The sequence below is a fragment of the Melospiza melodia genome, chromosome 11, assembly GCF_035770615.1.
Source record: "Melospiza melodia melodia isolate bMelMel2 chromosome 11, bMelMel2.pri, whole genome shotgun sequence".
Taxonomy (NCBI): Eukaryota; Metazoa; Chordata; class Aves; order Passeriformes; family Passerellidae; genus Melospiza; species Melospiza melodia.
In genome coordinates, this window is record NC_086204.1 from 13,927,166 (window position 1) to 13,946,395 (window position 19,230).

Below are 19,230 nucleotides of genomic sequence, written 5' to 3' on the forward strand. Positions count from 1 at the left end.
CTTCATTCATTTTTTAAAAATAATTTTTTAAAAATACATTTAGAGGAACTGCCCATTACTCTAAAAGCATAGTTATCCTAATGAAGTCCGTACAAAATATGGTTAAGGAAATAAGCCCTTCTGATGAAAGAAAAAAATATTGAAATTAAGATACAATTTTTCAAACTGTGTAACTGTTATATGTGTTTGCAGCATTAGAGACAGTTTGATTTCCATGCAGAAGCTTTTAAAATGGATCTAGCAGTATTTCAGGTTTGAGAATGTAGAATATGTGAGATTTGGTCATGAGTTCTTCCTATACATGGGAAGAGTATTTGCAAGGTATTTGTCTATTAAAAGAGGGAAATAGTGGGGGTTTCTATCCTCACAAAGAATGATGACCTCTGGCTCTGAAAGACATGCTTTAGTTTGTGTAAGTGTAAATTATTTTGAAAATGCTTATTCTGGTATTTTATAGATACCAGAAAAAGTTGCCAGGTTTCTGAGAAATGTTAATATACTGTCGGCAGCTGCACACTTCCCTTTGAAATGTATTTTAAATTTTTTTTTTAAAGATTTTTTCCATGAGCTTTCATACTGTGCTTCCATATTCCAGATGTGTTTTATAAAACACATCACATTGCAGCACAATGGGATATCTATTGCAGGCAAAATAGAGCAGAGCTTCTGTTTAAATTTCCATGGTTTTTTGTTCTTTGTCGTCTGTTTGTTTCTTTGTTTTTGTCTGGAAGCCAAATCCTTAGGGGATAAATTTATAAAACCATACACTGGACTTAGCAAAAACTTTGGTTAAAAGCAAATCTCTCTACGGTGCACTCACTGTGTATTCTTTTAATGCTTTGTTTCAGAAATATTGCAGTATTTTACAGTAGCAATTCAAATACCTCATGTCTGTGTGCTGTTATTGCTTTGTCCATTTATTATATGCTGTAGTACTTTGGCATTATTTGCACAAATTTATTGTACAGCATGTGCAAGTACATGTGCTTGTTTTCCAGAAAAAGAGAGATTCAGGAAGCTGTGTATTATAACTTCATAGCTGCCCACAAGGGATATGAGAAGGAGGATATCTAGGTGGTGGATTCAGTCATTAAACACAGGACTGTGTAATTATTGGAAAACAGCAGAGACAGTTAATTTTAGTTACTTTCTGAAGTTCGTGGAGCTGTCTGTTTTTTCAGAAAAACACTGTCCAAGAGCAATTGTGACATTTAAGGGAACGCTTTTTGGGAGTTATTAAATTAAAATGTTTATTGACTTTATTAATAGAGACATATATTCTAATCTGAAATGTATGAATTATATTGAAAGAGAAAAAGTTGAAGTTACAATAACAAAGGCTGCCTTTTAATTTTAATTCAGTGACATATGATTAAAAGAAAAGTGAAAAAACCAGCTAAGAACATTCACTTTACTCATCACAGTTCTCTCAGTGACAGTGCAGTGTGGATTTTGGTCAATAGAAATGAATGAAAAGCTGCCCATCACTGGAAACAAAACAAACTGTATGTTTGCATAGGCACTCCTGTTTAGTATAAATATTTACCAGGAGTTAAAGACAATTTACATTAACATATATTTATAAAACAGTGTGGAAAGCAGTGAAAAACAAAATATATGCCATAGTACAATTTTAATTTTGTTTTATTATTCCTGTTCAATGTAGCTCAGCCATTAAAAGCCCTTATTTGCATATATTATGTCAGGATTCACAAAGAGTCCTCTGTTTTCTGTCATGTCCTTGCAGCAGTCTGATTTCTCTTAGTGTACTGCCATCACTGGTCTGTGCAGGAGAGATCAGAGCCCTAATAATAGATTTTTGACAGGGAGCTCGCCTGCTACCTGCCCTACACAAATCCTCACTGTTCATGTTTGCTTCATGGCAACAAAGCAGACAGAAGGAAAATGCCAAGTGCTGAATTTGAGGTACAGCCCTGCCATAGCTTGACATTTCAGCAGAATAGCAGTTTATGAGATGCATAATTTTTCATCTGGGACTCAGCTGCCATTTTCATAGAGGCTTGCAGCTCATCGACTGACTGGAAGTAGGGCAAAGGTTTACAGCATAGATCAAGGTCTACATCCTTCCTATAGCTATTTAAAAATAAGTATTCTCTAAATAAGGTTAGAGAACTAAGCATATTTTTTCAATTTTTAGTATTTTCTAGCCAATTTCATTCCCACAAAGAAAAAACTTTATACTTTTAGTGCATTGATTAAAAATTATCATAATTGATTTCATTCACCAAAAGATTAAATGAGTCCTGGAGAAAGAATGAAGGAGGAGTCTTTACACAGAGCATTTGAACAAAGCTGTGTTTTCTCCTCCTCTTACTTTGAAAAAAAGCTCATTCTGAGCTTGAAAAGAATGAAGTCTTTACTCCTTGAGTGTAATTGGTTTGTGGTTTATTATTGTTAGAGATTGGATTTAAATTTTCACATTCGTGCACATGTACTTGGGAAACAAATGCAGTGTAGGTACATGTAAACGAGTGTTTAATTTAGAATTACACATTTCTGTGAGCTTCAGTAACAGTTCACCATGTCAGAGCCTCATATAGAACAATGGTACAGTACATTGGATTAATTAAAGAAGCCTTGCAGAGAACTGAATTCTCAGTATGTCAAGATTTCAATTTTATGTTAAATATTTTCTAAAGGCCAGACCCTTAAATCTCAGGGGCTGTACCAAGCAGTGAGCTGTGAATTTAACCATAGGCTAACTGCTAATGATAAGGAAAAGAGTCCAAGTTGAGGCAGCTGTAATACAGTCATTGGATTAGGCTATCAATCACTCGGTTCCCCGAGGAACAGGCAAAGACGACAAAACAGTGAAAAGGGAAATTAGGAAGGGAGGGCATGACTAGAATGAGATTCTTCACCAAATGTATCTGTTAGTTGGCTGAATCCCCCAAGCATCAGACAGGAATGTCCAGCATTGCTCTCAGACTAAAAGCCAAGTATTTGTTCCAAAGTCCTAGAAAACCATCAAATCATCATTATCTGTTGCTGTTCTGTGCAGGCTGCTAGAAATGCAATTGGCTGCATTCTCCTGGTTTAATAGCCTGTAATTAGGTTAATCTCTAAACTGCTGCTGTTGAACACTCTGGATTTACTGTTTCTATCTGAGCTCATATGGAATATGTACAATTGAAATAATTCATTTCACAGTTGATTGGGGATTTTTATAAACAGATAAGTGTTAAGCTATGGAGTCTAACTCATGGCAACCAAAGGCACATGTCAGAAAACAATTAATATAAAATCATAAATTCTTCTCAGACGTAATATAAAAAAATAAGAGAAAATCACTATAGTATAGATTGTGGAAAAAGAACATGAAGGTTTATTCTGGGTGCAGGAAGATAAAATGGGAAATCTGTTCATATAGTGGTATAGATTAACATGATTAAGTACTGAGTGTTCTCATAGTTAGCCTCTTGAAGACACAGTCTGATTAACAAAGAATGGAAATTAAAAGAGAAGGTAAAAGAGATGTTTCAAAGCAGGTTTTAAAAGTGTTTCAAAGCAGGTTGGTGGAGCAGGGGCTTGTATTTGCAGTAATGGGTATAGATGAATGTACCACAGGTAAACTATGACCTGATAAAGAGGTGTAAGTCAGTCAGGAGCCGAAAATCTTTCCTTCTGGTAATATCAGCAAGATCAAACCCACTGGTGGTGACTTCGTTAGCATGAGTTGATTCTTTCCATGTCTGCCAGGTCTGGGAAAAGGTGTCTTAGGATCACCTGTTCTAATTTTAAGCAAAGACACACCCCCAAAAAATCTCTTTTGTGTCATGTCTTTTGAAGATTATTGTGTTTAAAATTGAAATATTTATGTTGTAAAAAGATTGCTATAATTAATTTCAGAAGTCATTTAATTACTTTCAGTATCCTATTAATTATTTATTTGAAAAATACTTGGCATTTAAGTACTTTTTAGTTTATTCTAACACAGGAATTAAAATACTATCAAAATTTTCAAATGGACATTAATTAAAATAATAAAAATCAAGAAAAGCTCTGGTGAAGTCTACTGCTAGGTTTGTTTGCCATTAAGTCTCAGCAGGTCTCAGTCTTGCTCACCTCTCTCCACAGACACTCACAATGAAGTCAAAATTTATTTTTACTTCAAAATAATGCTTGAATGAGGTCTAGAGACTGTGATGGCATGCAGTATAATTCTCCAGCCTTTCCACAGCTGAAAGGCTACTGCTGACTGCAAAAGTGTGTCTAAGCTGGGAGAACTGTGTGCCCTGTGCTGTCCCAATGGCTGGCTGGCAGGGTCTCTCTGGCTGCTGACCTTCCTCTGGTGATCACTAAATTAGGGATGAGGCAAGCTTTCCTCTCTCAGTGTGCAGGTGATGCACATGTACATTCTGTCATTCCAGAAGAAGTGACAGGTGTGTGGTCATGGACTGGAGCACAAAGAAGATGGCTCCAAGTGGCAGAGTTCAAGCAGATTTGTAGGTGTACAAAGCTTTGTTGCAGTGTGTATATGATGGATTAAAACCTGTATACTTGTTATGAGAGTTTAGGGAGCTTCAGTGTAGGAGGCAGATGAAAGACCTGGCAAAGTAAATAGGCGCCCAATTCATGTGATTTCATGTCGATGCTCCAAGGTCTGTGTTGCTGACGGTGCAAGGCCCATAATCATCTTTCCTGCTGACTTGTTATTCCAGATCTGAATCAACAGCAGGGCTTGTGGTACAGGTGGTGCTTAAGAGTGATCAATGAGACAAATGCCTTCTGTGGAAATTATAAACTGTACCTGTCAGTCAGAGTAGAACCTCTAATTATAATCTCCCCCCTCAAAAAAAAACCCCAAAACCAAATCAAGAATTGGTAGAATTTGTAAACAATTCTGAGTAACAATTTTATCAGCAGTGGTTAAAACCCCTGAGTTTGACCTGGTGTGTCACAAGCACGTCGATTTTTTTCAGTATTACTTTGCATATTGATTTGCTCTAGTCACCAAGTGGCATATGTTGTCTGTAGAGCCCATCTTTATTCTGTGGAGGCATATTCTCATGTGGAGAATAAACACATTTTTTGCATTTATGAAAAAAAACCAGCATCACATTTACAGATCAAAATAGGAGCTAAAAAATAATTAGGAAAATGACTTCTTATTTAACATTTACTAGCCTGGAGCTTCTTCCTGTTCTCCCTTCTCTCTGTGGGACAGCTGTGCTTGCAGAATAGGCTGACTGACTACTGTCTTTTCCTATCTCTGTGGGGATCCTACCACTGCTGCCAAAGCACCCCAACCTCTCTATTGTGTGCGAGCTCCTCCCTCTGGATCAGCAGCCTCAACAGCTTGTGCATCTCTGTGAGGATATGGAGGCTCTCACCTTTCCAACCACTTACAAAGTGCTTGATTGATGTGCTTTAGAAATGGGTCACAGTGTCTTGAAGAGAAGGTTTCACAGTTACTAGAAGGTGTGCTTGCTGGGAGCAATCCTGTTTCAGGATATTTTGACAATCAGATACAGGGGTTTAGAAAAAAAATGAAGAAATTATCCTTGGAACGAGTTTAAATGCAAGGCATTTGTTTACACCAATCAGCTTCAGAAGGATATGCTTACCTCATTAGTGCTGATGTCCTGCTTCTATGTAGCTTTGACAAGTGCTACCACTGGTTAGCTATGATTTATTATGAACTCACCATCTTTATTCACCTAAATCCTGCTAACATTCTGTATTTTCTAGTATCCTGCTTGAATAAGGAATAAATCCTAATGCCAACTTCACACGTAAAATACAGAAGACAAAATAGAGCAGATTTGTTTTACTGGGTAGATTCTGGATTTGTATTTCACTGGGCATCACTTCATTCCTAGCAAATGATTACCAGAAGCATTTATAAATGTATATCACAACCATCAGAACATTTTTTTTAACCTTTCAAAAGAATGCATCTAATATACAGTAGTCAGCTAGGGAATCTGCATTTTAATGTGCCTTTTCATGCAAGTACCTCATTGTATACAATGAGCTGTATAAATGTCCTGCTCACACACAGGATAAACAAACATATCCTACAAAATCTTTTAGGGAACCTGCTGTTGGAATTCATTTTTCCAATTTATGATCAATTTGCAGTTTCTGCATTGCTGGGTAATTGAAATTGTCTTTTCTATTAACATGCACCATGTAACCATCTTCCCTAAATTCCATTTAAATCCCAGAAGACACTCATAGTCAGGGATTGAGCCACTGTTGTTTGGGTTAAAAGTGAGAGCCGAGGGAGAGCTGTTGAGGAGCGTGTCCCACTGTTCCAGAATGAGAAATCCATTGCAGATACAAAGAGAAGGTGTTTTTAATGGCATGAGGTGTGTCCCTAGAATGTGTGGTACCACACCTGACTCAGCACTGAGGCAAGGCTGATGCTGTGAAGAACTTTGTTACAGGCAGCTCAAAATGAGCAGAAAGCTGTGTGGTTTTGCAAGCAGGCATGTCAGTGAAGACATAGCCAGCTGTGTTGCAGCAGTGTCTGTCCATTCACAAATGTTTCATGACCCCATTGAGTGACCTGTTGGTTTCCAAAAGAATGTGTGGTTACTCCAGTCCAGATTTTGCCTGGGCCAAGCTTATCTAAATCCTGTCAGCTATTGCTCTACTTATGTTCTTATGGCCATGTCAGTTGCTCACCTATTTGAGTACCCCAGAATTGGCAGTGTTTTCACCAATTTTTGGATACATGCCCACTCAAGAGCTGCTTAGCTTTCAATAGTGAGTAATCAGAGAAATCTTGTCATTCTAGGCACTGATAAATTTTGTGTGCTTGCAGAGAAGGTACTGCCAAACAATTCTCATAAGAATCTGTTCCTTTTTCTTATGTATAAAAGGAGAAATTTCTTCAGAACTTACTCAAGGTGGGATCTGAAGAATTCAGACTTCCAAGGAAGATCTCCTGGCGCCTTCCTTTGTCAAGAAATATTAGAAAAATCTACTATGTGGTACATTCTGATTTATTGGTATAACGGAGAGGTGGTTTGCATCTTTTTTTATAAAATCATTTTAGATGATTCGTTCTTGGCAGGTATCCAGAAAGGAGGTAAACCCTGCCAGACATAGAGAAGTCTTGCTCCATCTTGTTGTGGGGAGTTTTAGTGCAGAGTTCCCTTTTGAGTGGGGCTGGCACAAAGATTTCTTTCTGGTGTGTTTATTTTTCTTTTCTTTCAGGCTTAATATTTTGCAGCTCTGAGGACATCCCCAGCTTACTGTTAGAGTCAGATAGTATGAAAATGTCCTAAAAAAAAAAATCACTCTTAGTCTCTTTTGCAAACTTGGGCTTTTCCAGGGCTGTCTCCTCTGTCCTTTGCTGTTTCTTTCTATTTCTCATCAATGAGGCTGGCACAGAAGGCAGGCAGCAGTGGTGCTCTCTTCTGCCTGTGCCCCCTGCGTTGCCCTCCTGAGCTGTGCCACTGCCACGTGTGTCTGTGTCCCTGCGTCCTCTGGGGCTGTCCCAGAATGGCCAGGCTCAGGGAACACAGCAGATGGAAGCAGAGGTGCTAGCCAGCTACAGCTGAGGGTTATCCCCCAAGCATCAGGCCCTTCACTAGGAGACTCCCAGGCTTCCTCCTCATCCCTGTAAGGATTCTCAGAGGTGGCTTCCTTTCTCGCTCCATTGATGCATCAGAAATTTGAGGTTAGTGTATTCCTTACATATTAGTGTATGTACTGCTGTCAAATGCCTAAGGCAGTGTGCACCTACATTTTGTAGTGAAATTCCAGTGGTTAGGCAATTAAATGATGTGGGGTTTACTGGTGCAGCTTAGATTTCTCTTTTTGAAAATGCAGGTGTATGCTATTTTATCCCAGTCCATTTTCTAATCTGATGTTTCAGGAGAAAGTGATATTTTTAAGCTTGGCATTAAAATATCTTCCAATCACTTAATGTAAACATCTGGTGTTTTTATGTATTTTAAAGCCCTAATAACAGCATTGCAATCCCTTAATGCTGTTTCTCACTTTCTTGTTACAGTAGGTATATGGCACACATCTTCTGGTTTAAAAAGCTCAAAACAAATTTCAGCAATTTAATCTCAGTGTTAGAAAAAGGATCACAGCAGCTGCTATAGTATTTTGTATTTATGCTAGTTTTTGTAAAGATTCATGACATACTCTCTGGGAGCTAAATATTGACAAGCATGCTCTGGCAAGCAAGATCAAGCTTGGTCAGTTAGCACAGCTCAAGTCTCTGCATTGACACTGTGACCCAAGTCTGGAAACTATTATCCTACACCATTTATTTTGGCTTTATAGGTGATACTGTCCACTTGAATTAGGGATTTCTGCTGTATTTTTAATACTGTAACGGTGGATTCATATTTGATTTAGGACTACAGTACTTGCAAGGTTGGTTATACATCTGTGTTTGATGACATCTTCAGTAGTGTATTGTGTATAGAATCACAAATGACAGCATAAAACCTTCATGATTTCAAACCTACAAGCCAGAAGTAAACATTGAGCATAAAATAATTTTAAAATCACATTTATCTTTTAAACTGTAAAACAAACCATGTCCTGAAACTGTGGGTCTATGAAAGCTATTGATCAAAAGTGAAGTTTGGATGTGTATTCATTATGGGAGGTAATTTAAGAGATTAATTTTTTGGGTGTTCTGTAGGTAAAAAGAAAAATCCACTTTTTTACTAATTGTAAGAGCACCATGTTTGGAATGCTTTTAGTTTACTTTTTGAATTTCTGAGTAAAGAACTTAAGCCAATTTGGGCTTCTAGTAAACTTGGCATATACATTAAATTGGTTACCAGATGCATTGTGCAACATATGGCATTGTACAGCCTTTGTGTGCTTCATAGTATTTTCTTAAATTACCGTCATTTGTTTTGATTCCAAAAATGCACTTGTCTCAGCTTTCTAGTGCTTTGGACTTAAATGCAGGCTTTCCAGTGCTGAACAGATGTGTTAGAGTTTCACATGGAGCATTTATGCTTTTGTGAGTCTTCCTCTTTGAGTTTTCCATACAGAGTATTGTGTCAGCAATAGCTCAAATATCCTCATTTTGGTATGTACATAGCTTGCCCAAAAATAACCTTCAGAATTCTAAGAATTGTACATAATCAAGAAAAACACAGAAGCAACACAGTTTTCCCAAAGATACTGGCCCCAAAGTGAATTATATATGTTTTCTTTTAGGTTAGAGAAAGATAGGAAGGATGGAGAAAATAATTCCTTTATGGGTGACAGCAACAGTCAAGCACAGTCCTGTGTGCTTCTGTGAGCCCCTGTATTTCCATGCTTGAGGCAGTGGTGTGACTGGGCATAACACCTCATCCATGAAAACCCACAGAATAACATGCTTGGCACATTAGGATGTAATTTACTTCTGAGAGGAGACTGCTTACGTTGATTTACAAAGCATACTTCTAAAAAGTTATCCTTTAAATTACAAACAGTTTTAGAGAAAAGGGTGAGAGGACATTCTGGGACAAGGGATTTGTGACCAGGAGGACCAACTGCTCAGGTGGAATTGCTTTCTTTACACACATTTCCAGGCCTGCCTGTGTAGACTTTTTATTCTGGGAGATAAAAATATTATACTCTTGTATAGCATTTGGACATCCTCTCCTAGAAGGCACTGTGTAAGTGCCAGATACTGCTGCTGTGTGTTTAACAGTAGCAGTGTGTGTTCTGATCAGTATTTTAAAATCAACAAACACTTTGTGGGCCCCTGGCTTTCTGTTAATTGGCCTTTACTTTGATCACTAAAGACCAACAAATGCAGTTTAGGAGTTGTGTTGCTACCATTTTTCTTCAGTGGAAGCTGAGGGGATGAGTAAGTACATCAATTAAGTCCCTCACCCTCTGAGCTACCCTCATTGGATAATTAAAGTGATCTGACAGAGCAATACACTAAATTCCCTTGCACCCCCTTCTGTTGCTCTGAATACATCAAACAAATGAATATTTAGGCCTATTAATGCTGTTATTTTTTATTAATGCAGAAAGCAGAGTTATGATATGGGTGTATAATTTCTTCTTGAAATCAGCACTGAGTTGTGTGGCTGGTCACAAGCAGGACTGATATAACCGTGTTTTAATTAGCAACTCTCAGTAATATATCCAGAGCTAGTAAAGGCCTCTCCAAATAGGGTTTGGGCTTCTTTTATTCCACAAATAGTTTACACAGCATGGACAAGCAATTATTTTGCTTTTCATTATGCCACTGACTTCAGCTTTCAGTACGTTCTCAGCTAAAGAAATGGCATGAAATTCCCTATAATCATGAAGGTTATAAAAAAGAAGAAGAAAAGAAAATTCTAAATTGTCATCCATGCACATCTAAGGCTTCAGCTAAATCCAAGGTATCACCTCTCTGTTGGAGGGGAGTCTTTTTCATTCATGGAAAACTAAGTGTTGTCCTCTAAATTCATTTTAAAAAAATCACAGAATGTGCTGAATTGGAAGGGACCCTCAAGGATCATCAAGTCCAGCTGACAGCCCTGCACAGCACCATCCCCAAGGGTCACACCATGTGCCCAAGGGTATTTTTCAAATGCTTCTTGAGCTCTGTCAGGATGGTGCTGTGACCACTGCCCTGGGGAGCCTGTCCCAGTGCCCATCCACCCTCTGGGGAAAGAGTATTTTTTAAATATCTACCCTAAAAAAAAAAACAAACAAAGACTAAGGAACTGAATATTTAGAAACTTATGTTCCTGGTTATGAAAGCATAATTATAAGAAAGTGTTCTGGTGTAATGAGCACTACATATCTGTCATACAGTGTTTTAATGTCTACAGTAGTTATTAGCTGAATATTTCCATTCTGTGAGCAACTGCCATTCTTGAAACTGATTGATGTTTATGAATAAAGCACTTTTATTATGTGTTGCCAGCCTCTGAGGACTAATCTTATAACCTGCGGTGCCTACAAAGGAGTGATGATACCTGCTCTTTCTGGAACTAATCACATCTGAAGAAAGTGAAAGGCTGAAAGCACTGTGGGTTTTTTCTGGAGAGCTTTAATTGCATTGTAGACTATTCTACTACAAAATGGTTGTAGTGATTTACCTGACAAAAGTGACATGGGGAGGAAAATAATTTTACAGGAAGAGACATGTTTGAATAGAGGCAACTAACACTGTGAAGTGGCTTGGCTCAAGGCAGTGAATTTGTTTGTGAGCTGATGAAACTGTGATCTCAGTTTATCGTTGTCTGGCTGCAGAACAGTCTTCTGATAGGGCATGCTGGTTGCAAAGTCTTTGCTGAACTTTTATTAGTTTGCTTTGTGGGTTTGTGCTCTGTCCATTCAGACCAACAGATCTGCAATTTCAGAGAAGAAAATGTACAAAAAAAAGAAAAGAGAATGCCCCTCCAAGTGTTTATCTTCTTAAAACCACACTGTCTTGCTAGGGCCTAGGAAATCTTTAATCATGCTTTTAAAGTTTTTCAAAGGAGGAAAGCTGTAAGAAAATATTACAGGCAAGTTAGTGGTAAATATTGCTCAGAGGGAACTCAAGGTTTGTGGAGGTTTCGTGCATTATTTAAATTTTTTCATTCTTATCCTGCCTCTGTCCCTTAGATCTATAAAGGCATAGTGCCCTCTGGCTCCAGGGGGAGCTGCCAGAAAATGGCAGCTTCTTGTGCCTTCCTCCCAAAATAAAGCAGAGAAAGAAACTGGTGCTAGCCAACACTGGCCTATAATGTAAGGTGTGAGCTCAGCTTGTAGGAGCAAGTTCAGCTGCTGACACTAACCTAACTGCTCAAAGCCCCCATTACTATATTTGTGCTTTGGAAACCACCTAAAGATGGAAGATTGCTGGTCCAAGGACCCATCAGGTTCTGTATTAAAATTAAGGTAGATCTTGAGCTGAAGAACCCTCCCAATAAACTTTTTTCTGCAGGTAAAGTGAGAACCCAGATGTTCTCTAACTCATAATTTGATCACCAGAATATAGCTGGTCCTACAACAATCACATCCCATCCAGCCCTCAGGATGAACAGCTCTAGGTTTTGCTCTTGATCTCATAAATCTTTGTCTGCCCAGAAGCTTTTGTGTCAGAGTCAGAAACAGCAAAGTGAAATTCTCAAAGGCCCCCATGCTTTGCTTCTTTTCTCAAACCTACCCTGGTAGCTGTAGCCTGCTTCCCAAATATCTCAGAAGACTCTGGTATGGCACTTCTTTCCAAATGGTGACGCAGCCCACCAGCTTACAGGCACATGCAGATCCCCACAAACAGTCAAGGTAGGTAGTTTCCATTTATTGCTGGGAGGAAAAAAAGTGTCAAGTAACTTCCTACTCATCCTATGGCAAGCAGAGTAGGGCTGTGTGCTTCAGCTACCTTAGGTATAGCTATCAGTTCTCCTACTCTTGGTTGTGCGAGTCTTGAGAAATGGGAAGTGTTGAAATAAATGGCTATGATACACATAGTGTTGAAATAAACATTTATTTTAACACATTGTATGTGATGAGCCATTTATTTTAACACTTTTCACTTGAAGTGTTGAAATAACAGGTTTTATCAGGGGACGTGTCATCCACTGTTTTATGTATATGTGAATATGGAAATACATCTACTGAGTGTGCATGTATATATATACTCACACAGATTATATGGATATGTAATAATACTGTGGTAGATATCTATGTAGACACTAATGCACAGGCAAATACAGTGTTTTCTACTCAAATTGAGTCTTTTGTCTCACAAAAATTTGTGTTTGTCATGTATTTTTAATATATCTATGTATCTATAAATAGATCTAAATACATTGGTACATAAAATTGTTTATTATGCATAACAGCAACTGGATGATACAGATAAAATAGAGGGATAGACAATAAAATAGATAAACCTCAAAATAGGACAATGATTAACTTGAGTTATGTAAAGCAAGAAAGAAATACTTTATCTGAGCTTTCTAGTTGTCCAGGCCTGGTTTCTTCAGTTTGCCATAGTTTCTGAAGTTCTGCATCCCTTTCTGTGATGGACTTCGTATGCAAGTGGTTATTAAACAGCACAAGGTATGAATCAGGTTTTGTAAATGGCCTGAAAAGTTGTTGTACTGCATTTTTCAGTAATTTTGGCTTTTTAAATGCAATGTAGGAACCTCAATTCCCTGCTCAGCAGGCAGTCATGTCTCTTCCAGTGTGTCCTTACTTGTACTAAATTGCCTTTTTGCGGTTAGAATTATGTATGTGCTAAAGCACTGGCACAGCCATGTGGGCACACACACCCCTCCTGGTTCCAGGGCCGTGTTGACCGGGGTGGTTGTTATGGAGGTTAAAACTGCTCAAACAAAGGTAGCGCTGCCGAGGCTGACAGAGGCAGGGCTGCCTTTGAACACATCTGTAAACAGCCAGAACCATTTCTGCCACACTTCAGGTTAAATGTCAGTCTCTGCGTTGGAATAAAAGGGCAGCAAGTGAGTAGTGAACTACTCACACTTTTGAGGGGAAGGATTCAGCAGGAACTCATTTGTCCCTTTGAGATGGCTGCAGTGATGTTGTCTGGTAACTGGGCAATATTTTCTAAATCTTTATTGGCTTTTATGCTGGTCTATTCACCTGTCCTTGTATTGTGTCAGGAGCTTACCCTGGCCATTAGCACTATTTTATTACCTCTTCATTGCTCTTGTATCATTGTTTTTTTTATTGATTAGCCCTGGCTCTCTCTGGGTAGCAGGCAGGGTTTGTCCTGGCCAGGGGTGCCAGACCTCCTGCAGCAGCACCAGCCCCCCCACACTGGGGCAGCTGACTCGGGCTGGGCAGCCAGAGCAAGGCAGTCAAGGCAAAGAAAGAGCTTCCTGAGCCATCCAAAGAACATGGAAAGCATTCTGTCAGACAGTTTCCAGCTCCATCTCAAACCAAAGCAAAAACCATGAGTGAAATTAAATAATGAACATGTGATGAATTGCAACAGAAAATGCTTTGCTAGGTTTCATGCTGACGACCAGAAGTATCGACTTTTTGTGAATCTGTAGTTTTCAGTGAGAGAATGGCTCTGTTAGGAAATGTTTAACCACTTCTTGCAGCATTCACAAAACAATTTGTATCTGTCCTCTTGGTTTTTCCTATTGAAGTTTGATATGAGTGAAAATTCCCCCAGGTCTCCTTGGATAAATAATATTTACAGATAAGAAAAATTTAATTTTTCCCTCTCTCTTTCTCTGATTCTAGCCTTTTTTAATTGAGAGAATTCTCTGATGAGTACTAAACATTTATTGAATGAGAACTCTGGTGATTTTCTGAATTTTTAGCTGAAAGAGCATAAATAATCATTAGTATTAATTAAAAATGGTAAAATTAAACCCTAAAAAGGACACTGATTTTTCTCTGTGATTATGGAAGTTCAAGAGTTTTTTTTTTTTCTATTTGAGTACAAATTTTTTTAAAGGAAATATGAAGCAAAATTATTGCCTCTTTTTTCCATTCAGAGGTTTGATTCAATTCTGTCTGTATCAGAAACAGAATCACATCTGATGTAAGCTTTGAAATTTAGAGGAAGGCTCAGTGGTTATCAGAAGAACTATTGACACACTATCAGTGTATCAAGGTAGTCATGATATGCTGACAAAAATCCTGTCAGTTGATAGGGTATCAAGAGCCTGCTATAGCAGAGTTAGATAGAAGTTCCTTCAAATCTGCAGAATCATTAACTTTATTCTGAAGTCTTGTGACAATGTTCTGTCTTGTCTGTAGTCAGCAGAACCTTTGCTATTGATTTGGTGGAGTTGGTGCATTGCCCATCAGAACTTTTGAACAACATGAAACCTTGAGTAGCCATAAGTTTGATGGTGTAGGCTGACTGATGCAGAGATGTTCCATAAAAGGACTATTCCCTTGAATTCTCCATTGGCACATGAATAACTAAAATTTTCAGTTGGAAATAGCCAGAGCCTGAGGAAATAGTACATTATTGTTAGTGATTTTGGCAAATGCTATTAATGAGTAATAATGGACTGAAGGACTGACCAGGCAGGGAAACAGGGAGCAGTGAGAAGAATCATCTCTGGATCTTCAGAAGTGCTGGGCTGTGCAACATTTAAGCTGTGGCAAGGTCCATCCTGCTCTTGCTTTCTGGGAACTCTCTGTATTTTTTACTGCACTAAATATTGTGTGTCCCATTTGCAGCTCTCATAACAACTGTGGGTAGTCTTTCTCTCTAAACACGTCTGTTCACTGGGTTTTCTTCTGCATATAAATGCATTTTCTGGTCATTTTGAAGGATGTGTCTGCTACACTGTTTCATTAAACTGCCGCGTTATCAGGTAATTGTTTAAACATAATGCCATAGCACTATCAAAAGGAAAGGTGAACTAATGGCATTTGCAAATGTCAGGGATTATCTTAACACTTTTATTATAGTTTATAAAAAGTAGGTTCAGGGCATTCCATGGCAATTATTTCCACAGAAATTGGTTATTTAAATAAATTGCTAATTATCTGGATATGACAGTATTGAAAACCCTGCTAATGAGTTATTTGATAAGTGTAGCTTATGGTGGCCACCTACAGGTGGCAGAAAGAAAGAGCGAGCAGAGTGAGTGCAGTCGGAAGGAATGCGAGGGAAATGGTTTGTGTGCAACCTGCAGCTTTCCCTGGGCTGTTTGCAAATGCAGAACATGTAAAGTACTTTGACTGCCAGTATTAGGCAGCATATACACTATGGAGAAAATGTCTTAACAAAGAATTATGTTTCCTGGGCTTTTTCCCTGATCTCCAAACTCTCTTACCTACTTACTTTCCGAAGCATTGGATTGATATCTATGATGCCTGAACTTTTCCAGACCATTTTGCTTGCATAATGCTTTTCATCCAAGTTTATTGTTTGCTGTCATTGGGTTCTTTTTTCATTAGCATGATTAATTTTAACAGTGTGGGACATAACCATGTCAGTTTTCTTCCAAGAAGGTATCTACAGAGGGAGAAAAGGTGATGTTGCTTAGATTTGGGGGCTTACATTTTTTAGAAGCACAGACTTTAGTGGTGACTTATTAGTAAAATATTATTTGTCAGCTGCTGCTTCTTTGTAATATTCAGGCTCAGTGGTTTAAATCTAAAATTAGTAATATAATAGAATGCAAATTAAAAAATAATTTTACTTGAAAATGCACAGAGTGTGAAAAATTGACCCAAATTCATTTTTATTCCATCTAGTATCCATAGAAACAAATATTTGGTTTGGGTTGATATACAATCCAAAGATATGAAAGTTTGCTTTCCTTTAAAATCTGTTTCTCTTGCTCATTGAGAGTTTGATAAAGACCACTGAGACTGTTTCAAGATTCAGTCTCAGTAGTATCAGTCTGAATTGACTCTGTTGGCTGATTTTTAATGGACCAGGATCATCTTTACTTCAAGGCCTCATATAGGCATTGAAAACTTTAAACTATCAAATTGCTCCAGTATATTGCAAGTGAGAATATAGCCCAGTATTCAAGATGTCTGAGATTTTTTTTCTCCTCTTGGTGGATCAGTAGGATCAGCAGATCTGAATTGTTTCTGCTAGGAATTCCCAAAGCTACTGGGTGCTTGAAACTTAACACCAGTTTTCTTGAGGAAAGTTTGGCTCTCAATCCTCAATCTAGTGAACATTTTTAGTGTTTGACAGGATCAAGTCCTCTCAGGACTCCTAGTACTTATGAAGTCGTAATAAAACATGTGTCTTGTGGCATTGGTGAAGGGTGTTTTACTTCCTAAGGAAAAACAAACAAACAAATATGCAGGTATATTATCTTTCATCAGTTTGTCATCAGCCTGCTGTCCTCACTGGACAAGAGCAGCTCCGCCTACCTGTGCTGAGGAGGGGGAGACATTTGCTTGATGTATGTTCTGCTTCTCCTTCCTGTTGTGTTTTCACTATTGGATTTCTTTCACCGATAGTCTGAAAAGTCTTATTTTTTATAAATCAAAACAAAACAATAGAGAAAGCCAAAGCTCTTTGTTTTAAGGCAAGAAAAAGATCAGGGACTTTCACATCTTAAAATTATTTCATTGTTTATGGCTTTCCATAGTAGCAAATATTTGTTCCATAATTAATGAGACCTGAAAGAGTAGCTTTCAACAGAGTAGCATGTCATCTCCATGAGGTATTTTTCTGTCTTTCATTTTTATATCTCACTCGCTTGCCTGAGGTCTTGATAAATGGACTTTGTTTATTAAATCTCATTATTTTACAGCAAGGTAAATGATAGCCACATCTAGCATCTGGTAGCAGCTGTAGCACTTCTATCAGGAGAGTACCATATCAGCAGTTTCCTCAGCTACGGGTGCTTAACTAGTGGAATTACAGATCCCAACGTGTCAAAGTATGTGGTAGATGCTTATCTTTTAGTATGTGAGCTGTCTTTCAAATGCATGCTGGATTTGGATCTCAGCTTCTTAAATACCATTGGATTTATCAGAAAACGTTCTGCAAATTCCCACTACTACTTACAGATCTTTTAAAAGTTGGCATTAAATCTCCTTTATTTCAACCTTTTAAAAACTCCTTCTCCACAAATCTCTATAATGGAATTTATTACCTTCCTACCTACTTGTATGAAAATGCAGGAAAATAGAGATTGTTAGTCAAATTGAGTGTTCATTTCTTTTTTTTTTTTTAGATTTGCCTTTTTTTTTAATAGCTTGGCATTAGTATTGTTTCTGTTGTTTGCATTAGTTTTTTTCTTTAATCTGGTGGGTTGTTTCACCATTTCATTAGGCAGTGTTATCTGTATCACAAGGAAATCACATTGTATTCCAGCCCAGCAGCTTTTGTTGCAGAGGGGGAAGCTTCTGAACTGTTGATGAAAAAATGTAAGGGAGAACGGCTTCAGCTTATGTTGTGCTTGTTCCATATGAGTAGACTAATAAAAAAAATGCTGGGATAAATGGTGAGACCTTAGTGAAGCCTCTGATTGTCATTACATCCATTTATTTACTCTCATCAGAAGCACTTCTGAAATGTTTTTAAATTCATTTGGGTGAATTATAAATGAATGGAATACTTTTGCAATCATACCAATTTATCACTAATTTACTAATCACCAAATGTAAGTAATAACTCATATTATGAATACCAAATTCAGCTAGTACTAAGAAGTACCTGTGTTCCATACTAAATTCTAAGTCTCATTGCTAATTCTGCTAGACTTCGTTGAATCATATGCTTGATTTCTTTGGGCTGAATGAAAGCCTTTCTGATAACCTGTTGTGCTGAAACCTAAAATAAGCTGTCATTTGGTCCTTTTCCTGAACTGACCACTGTACAGAGACAGTCATTTAAGTGAGAAGGGGGCTAATTATATTCTGGAAATATTTTCCTGTGCAACTCTTTGCTACAAGATATCTTTAAGGACAAAGGTCTACAAGCCTTTAAAACCAATTGAAAGCAAACTCTTCAGAGTTGTATTGGGGTTAGAAGTATACAAACCTTCATGCCTCAAAGCAGATTGGGAAGAAATTTCCCTGTAGCCACATGATTTCAGAGTTAGCAGTGTCTGTATTCATTCATCTTTCTAAGAAACAGACACCTCATCATAATGAGATTCTGGAGCTGTGTTAGGCTGAAAGCAATGTAGCAAGTCTGATGCTTACTTCTAGCTTCAATTTCAAAAACTGAATATTTGAAGAATTTCCTGAACTACTGTTTTTTATGAGATGACTTTCAGTGGTTTTGGCTGTGTAGTGTATGTTTTGGCCTGTATGCCTTCCAAAAGACTTTATTTGTAAATCTATCAGAGCAAACAGCATGGTTCCCTTTTTTTTTTTTTCCTCAAGCATGTCTCTAAGACTGGACCATGAATTATGTTATAATATTTGCTCTTTGGACGCTTAGCAGTCATCCTCTTCTAAAAAATTGTTCTGTTCCTTTCCAATAAATTGCAATCAATCCAGACCAAACAATGGGAAATAGTTCCTAGTGTTATAGGGAAATTTCCTGCTCACCTCCAGATCCTTTCTGTGATCTGTTCTGTTGAGATCTTAGATTCTTTAAAGCAGTTTTGATGAGATTTCACATTTTTATCTATCAGGCTCTAGTTTTCCTGAAAACATATCAATAGTGCATCTTGGGTTAGGCTGTCCCTTGCATGTGCATAAAATTTAGTTGCTGTTACTTCATGCAGTACTGAGGGGGAAAAATGGTCTGACAGCCACAGCCATACAGATCCTCTGGGAGTGATGTGTCCTCTCTTACACTATTGTTGCCCAATGATAGCATCAAATTATCCTAAAGCTTCTCTAAATTAAGTAGAAATTTTAATAATGTGGAGG

At 37.9% G+C, this 19,230-nt stretch overlaps 1 protein-coding gene across 2 annotated transcripts in view; it reads left to right on the plus strand.

Annotated features, from left to right (window-relative positions):
- Positions 1-19,230, plus strand: part of DPYD (dihydropyrimidine dehydrogenase) — a 329,324-nt gene that overhangs the window by 248,029 nt on the left and 62,065 nt on the right. The gene's annotated exons all lie outside the window — the stretch shown is intronic.